Below are 6,650 nucleotides of genomic sequence, written 5' to 3'. Positions count from 1 at the left end.
TCCAAGAAAAGTTTGGATGATTCCGCCATCCTGGGTTATATGTATTGAAAAATGGGTCATTACTCGGTCTGGGCTGGGTTTGAGCAGCATTGATGTGTTCTTGCACGAGTTCGGGGAATTGGGGTGCTGAGGGGCACTCATGAATAGGGTGGGATGGGCTAGAACAGATAGTACACACTTGTGCTTGGGAAGAGTTAATGAAATGCCCACCTATCATCAGTTGGTCAATCTTATGGGACAATGCATCTACCTTGCTAGACAGGTCCATAGAATGACTTATTTCACAAATGGTCCCTTTTCTTTGAGAACTCGAGGGTGCTTGACGAGAACAGGAAGCATGGTGGAGGGAGTTTTCATTAAGATTTTCAAATAATTGCCATGCTTCATGCTCATTTTGAAGCATGAATGTCCCCCCGCATGCGGCATCGATCATCTGACGGTTTCGTTCAGTCAATCCATCATAGAAACATTGCACTAGCTACCATTTAGGTATTTGATGATGTGGGCATTTACGGATTAGGTCCCGAAATCTCTCCCAAGTTTTATGAAATTCTTCTCCCTCGGTTTGGGAGAAGCTTGTAATGGCATGTCTAAACTGGTTCGTTCTTCCTATGAGAAAGTATTTTTTAAGAAATTCTTGTTGCATTTGATCCCAGGAACGAATCAAATTGGCTTCTAAAGAATTCAGCCATTGCTTGGCTCTATCTTTAAGGGAGAAGGGGAATAATCTAAGTTTTAGAGCATCATCAGTGAAATTCTGAATCTTGACAGTGGTGCAAATCTCAAGGAATTCATCTAGGTGTTTATATGGATCTTCATTGGTGAGCCCATAAAAAGATGGGAGCATTCGGATCACACTAGACTTTATTTCATATTGTACAGCTGCTACTTCAAGTAATCAAATGCAAGATGGGAAAGTGTAAATGGTGGGAGTAAAGTACTCCCTCAGGAGTTTGGGTTGTTCTTCAGCCATCTCAGGAGGTGGGGATGATTCTAATATTCTGATCTCAGCTCGAATATTCCTAAGGGTCCGTTCTATTTCAGGGTCAAAAGGTAATAGGTTACGTACTCTAGAACGACTCCCTTGCATACACTAGTACTTGATCAGTCAAGCATGCAATAAAAGAAAAACACATCAATCCTTGTATTTGTCCTAAAATCACTAGACAGCTCCTAGCTGGTTTGAAGAGATCCATCCCGAACAAGAAGGAGGAGCCCCTGTTTTAGGGCTTCTCCTCTTTCTCCTTTGAGTCCACCGAAAGAGAGCCGCCACTGATCGGTTCTTTCAATTTCAAAAGTAAACCACGCAATAGCACGTATCCTGTAGGATAGTGATTACGGGTGTCGGTCCACAGGGATTAGAGATAAGTTATTTTTCTTTAATAATAAATCAAAAAGAAGAGTTTGCTAACTTAATTATACTGAATTAATCTATGAGTACGAATTGAAATTTATCAAAGTAGATGGATCTAGGGTTTGGAATCCACCACATAGCATTGCATCAGGGACTGTGTTCTTAATTTTTTTTATCTTTTGGAGAGACATGCAAATTGGCTACAAGCTTTTTTTTAAAAATAAAAACATAAAGAGTTTTAGGAAGATCCATGATAAGTGCTAAATAATGCATAAATTAATATCTTATTCATAGCACTTATCATTATTTTAATTCACATATTTTGTAAATTCAACTAAAAGATGTGTTACCCTCATCATTGCATTTTAATAAATTAATTCGAGTTTGATTTAATTATATATTAATTGAGCCTAATGTATGCAGGTCGATTCGAACTTATTCGGGATAATTCCTGAACCCAAATCCCATGAACCCAACGGATTAGATCATCTCTCGGAAGTCTCATCTTCCCATTTACATGCACCCCATTTCCGAGCATCACTCATGGCATCACATCTCAGCCATTAACATCCAATTCCTTCACACATGTATTCATCAAAAATAGGTCTTTCCATGTGTCCAAACTTTCCAAATTTCTTTCTCAGCATGTGGCATCGATCCTAAGTTCACGTGCCCACATCCAAGCCAATCAACAACCCATTCCTTCCCAGCCGAATCAAGCCAAATCGTCCGCCGATTCCTTCCATGGATGAGCTCAAATCCCCTGTTCGCGGATCAAGCCAGCATTCATCCCGTTCGCCATCCGTGATCATCTCCCAGCATCCTCTTTTTTCGGCCTGATTCCAGCTCCCCTGTTACGTGTAGCATCCCGTCTTCATCGCCAACCAAACTCAGAATCCATTCAATCCCAACGTCCCTGCTCACAGCTCGCTCCCAAACACATCTCGTGTTCCTATCAGCCCTTCCTCCCAACTTCCGAATCCAAACTCCACCCCATCCTGTTTCTTCCACGCCATTCCATTCTTCTCCGAATCTCCCAGCTCCTATATCCCATCGAACAAACCAAACTCCCCTGCTACGGATCCCATCTTCTCCGTGATCCGACTCCATCCTTATCTCATGGATAAGCCTAAGCTAACTTCTTCAACCTCCCTCCGAAACCACTCCTTCCCAGATCAACCTCATCCGCAAGCTTCATCTCCAGCCATATCTCCTCCCGGTCATGAATCATCCCAGCATCCAAACCAATCAAAAACCAATCCTTCGTCCATGGATTTCTCTCAGCTCTCATTTCGTTGTGATCCATATTCATCCAAGTTCAGTCGTATCCACTGATCCCAAGCTTCAACTGCATCCTCCCCTATTTCGGAAACAGAATCCTCTCCCCAGGCATCACGAAGGAGCTCTCTTCCAAGATCTTCTTTATCCAAATCTCTTGTTCCCACCGAACTCAGGAACCGTTTGCATCCTCCCCTGCTGCAGCGGAACAGAGGACCGAGTCTTCCCATCGTTAACTCCATCGATCACAAGCTTATCCCATGCAACCGTGGAACAGCAACATCGGCTTCTTCTGTGTGCTCTCCAAGTTCCAGAACAGCAAGTAGATTTTCTCCAAGGATCCGAATCAGATCTCCAACATTTTCGGATCACTTCACCGAGCTAATCCAACGGCTTCCTGTTCCAACGACTAGATCAGTTCAATCCATGCATCCTTATCTTTGAGGAGGAGAAAGAGATGGCTGCCTATATAAAGGAAGGATTTCTGATGGGAAAGGGTATTCCTCCTTCTTCCCCATCGAAGGATCAGCAAGCGGGGGCTTTGATTCCACAGTTCTTCTCAAGGTGACTTCCCACGGGAAGAAGAGGAAACAGGGGAGGGAGTGAGCCGAATCCCATGAGAGAATAAAAAATGAGAGAAAGGAAATAGAGAGAAGATTTCTTGGTTATTTTGGGAATAACTTCCCCTAAGAGCTAAGAATGAGCCGTTCTCAAGGAAATCGCAAGAGGGAGAGATGGGAGCCCATTGCTGTGCTGCTGCTGCCGTCTCCAACTCCATGCAGGGCTGATCTTCTCTCTAGGGCCGGATGCAGCCCTAACAAAGGGCCAAGGATTTTGTATTTTTGATTTATGTTCTTGGAATTGTATAAACTTCTTTGATCTTAATAAATATTTCTTTAATTCCATATTTGAATTCTGTGATTTTAAATATGATGTTTATACAATTGTTCTTCATGATCACTAAGTAAATATAAGATAGTCCATGCTTAAGGAAGATGCGATGTGCTGCCACTTTAGATTAGGGTAGACATTTCATGCTAACTAAAGATGGATTATGCCTAAATTACTTTTATGAATTTCTATTTAAATGCTTATTAGGCTTGTAGCCAATTTGCATGTTTATCCAAGAATAAATTAAAATATAAATAACCCTTGTTCCGATGTTAGTGGTGAATTCCTTGCCCTAGGTTTCCCCCAAACTGATATCTTTTTAATTGCATTTTGCTTTATTAAAATTCCTTAGTTTAATTTTCTTCACCAACTCTTCCTTTTTAAATATTTTATTTTTTTAAAAGAAAAACAACTGTACCCCAATCCCTGTGGATCGATACCCGTAATCACTATCCTACCAAATACGTGCTATTGCGTGGTCTTTAAAGTTGACTATCAATCCATCTTCGGTATAGCATGGAGTGTCTATCTAAGTATGCTAATCTAGGGTGCAGCACACCTCATCTTCCTAGACATGGATCATCTTAGACTACTTTAGCAAATATGAATAGTAAATGGCATGCTAAAGGTTTAAACATCATAAAAGAAATTTTCATTGAGAATGAGAATTTAAACAAGCTCCAAAAAGATTAAAAGGGTAAGAAATACAATGCCCTGATACATTACTAGGGCTTCATCCAGCCCTAGATTAGAGGTTTAGCTGCGCGTGGTGGCCGAATGTCCTCCCATCTTCATATGAAAATCTTCCGCTCCCATTATTCCCAAAATACCCAAAATACTCTCTCCCCCCTCCTTTCTTTTCTTCTTTTCTCCCGAACAGAGCCTCTCCTCTGTTCTTCAAACCGTGCTCTCTCCTCTCTTCCCTCCGTTATCCGCTCCTCCTTTTATATCTCCAAGGGCACCCGGTTTAGCATATCATCGATCTTTCCCCTGTTTTGGCGTTGGAATCGAGGGGGAGGAGCTGGACGCGGTTGATACGCGTTGATGCGGAAGGCTGCTTGAAATCCGGCCGCCGGGCGATCCGGGCGAACGTGGAAGGCTGGCTGGCACGAAGAGGAGATCTGGGATGCGGCTGGAAAGCGTTGGGGACGCGCGGAGGATCTGGGAATGAGGGGATCTCTTCTTGGAACGAATCCGGGTGCAGCTGAGGCACGGTGAAGCGGAGAGGATCTTGGCTTGGATGAAATCTTTGGGCGCGGAAGGAATGGATGATCTGGTTGCTTCGGTTTGCTGGGAAGGAAAGGGATGATCTGCCGATTTTTGGGAAGAGATCTTCCCTTGGTTCGGTGCTGAGATGGAAGGTAGAGATTTGAATCGTGGAAGCGGAAGAGGGGAGGACGTAGAACAGGGGATTCTTATCTGTGGGAGATAAAGATGCTGAGATTCAGAATCGGCTGGAAATTGATCTTTGGGAAGACGATGCTTGACTCGCGGACGCTGGGAGGATTGCCTTGCGGGAGGAGATCACATTTGGAGCAAAGAATCTGGGAGGACGTGGTTGAATGGGAATGGGAAGAATCCTTAGGTGATCATGCGGCTTGTTCTGAAACTGGGGAAGAAAGAAAAAAAATAATAATAATGTGGGAGATGAATACGGAAATGAGGGAGGATATGTGAATTTTCTTATTATTTATATTTCTTCTTCTTTTTCTTTTTTTAGAAAAGTGGTTGGGGTCCACTCGGGTAGGTTGGAAGAGCTTTGTTCTGAATCTAAAATAAAGAAAGTTTGGACACGTGGAGAAAATGGGAGAGGCCTTTGTTTTGCTAAGTTGGGAAGCTTGGTGTACACAGAAAATATAACGTGGATAAAAGAGTGGGTAGCTTCATGCACATATGGGAGAAAGTAGTCCACACATGGAACAGATTGGAACTAGTTCGTGAATGGGATGACTCAACCTGCACACACATTAGACTAAATCAATAAAGGAAATTAAACCAAACTTGAATTACCTCTAATAATTTATTAAAATGCAATGAAGAGGGGAAACACATTTTCTTATGTTTAAATTTAAAATATACGCATAACAATAATAATAAGTGCTATGTAAAATAGATAAATTTATACATTATTTAGCACTTATCAGCCACACCCAAGGAAGAAAGGAGGAGGGTCTTCTTCACATTGTCGGAGAGAGAGGAAAAGGGATAGCCGAGCCACAGCACGCACGGGTGACCCTTTTCCTTCATTGTCACCGAAGAGGAAAGCCACCGGACCATCGTCGGGGCCGACGTAAGGACTTCCAACTTTCCTCCCATCCTTTCATGATGTTTAGCCATGATTTATTGTGGTTCTTGAGCCGATCAATCATCGAAAATTGGGTTCAAAATGGAAGCTCTGTTCGGCCTGAGAACACTCGCCGCCGGCCGTGTTCGCCGCCACTAGCCGCCAGGGGTGGTCGGCTTTGCTCCGCCACCTCCTGTCGCCATCAGGGCCGGCCACCATGGCTGCCCTTGGACTTGACCAAGGAGGGAAGAAGAAGAAGAAAGGGGGGGGGTCACGGTCCCTGTTCCACCAAGAAGAGAGGAGTCGGGAAAAGAGGGAAAGGGAAGAAGAGAAAGGAAAGGAAAAAAAAGAAGAAAAAAAAAAAGAAAAAAAAAAGAGAGGGGAGGGGGGTGGTTTACGGGTATGAACCTAAATCCGAACCCGAACCCGGGATGCTAGACACTTCTGCAGGGTCGGCCCTAGGAGAATGTTAAAATTTAAGTTTTATATATATTGTGATGAATTTTAAAAGAAAACTATGATTTTTGGATATTAGGTTCTGCGAGGGATTTGTGAGATTAATTGGATTTATTGTGGATCGCGTTCAATATATGTAATGAACTGCCTTTTCTAGACTCTTCATTTATATAATATTATTTTTGCATTTGATAGTCAACTTTAAAAACCACGCAATAGCACGTATCTGGTAGGATAGTGATTACGGGTATCGATCCACAGGAATTGGGGTACAGTTGTTTTCTTAAAAATATTTTAAAAAAGAAAGTTTGTGAAGAAAGTTAAACTAACAAATTTTTTAAAAAAATGCAATTGATAATAATATCAGTTGGGAGAACCTAGGATAAG

The 6,650-nt window shown here is 42.5% G+C and overlaps 1 non-coding gene across 1 annotated transcript; it reads left to right on the top strand.

Moving 5' to 3' along the window:
- Positions 1 to 491: 491 nt before the first annotated feature.
- On the top strand, positions 492 to 597 carry LOC120106746. The gene has a single exon (XR_005508797.1). It is a non-coding gene; the product is annotated as a small nucleolar RNA R71 (small nucleolar RNA).
- The last annotated feature ends 6,053 nt before the right edge of the window (positions 598 to 6,650 follow it).

Source organism: Phoenix dactylifera, unplaced genomic scaffold, assembly GCF_009389715.1.
Source record: "Phoenix dactylifera cultivar Barhee BC4 unplaced genomic scaffold, palm_55x_up_171113_PBpolish2nd_filt_p 000617F, whole genome shotgun sequence".
Taxonomy (NCBI): domain Eukaryota; kingdom Viridiplantae; phylum Streptophyta; class Magnoliopsida; order Arecales; family Arecaceae; genus Phoenix; species Phoenix dactylifera.
Note: the sequence above shows the minus strand (reverse complement) of the source record. Positions and strands in the feature narration are given on the sequence as shown.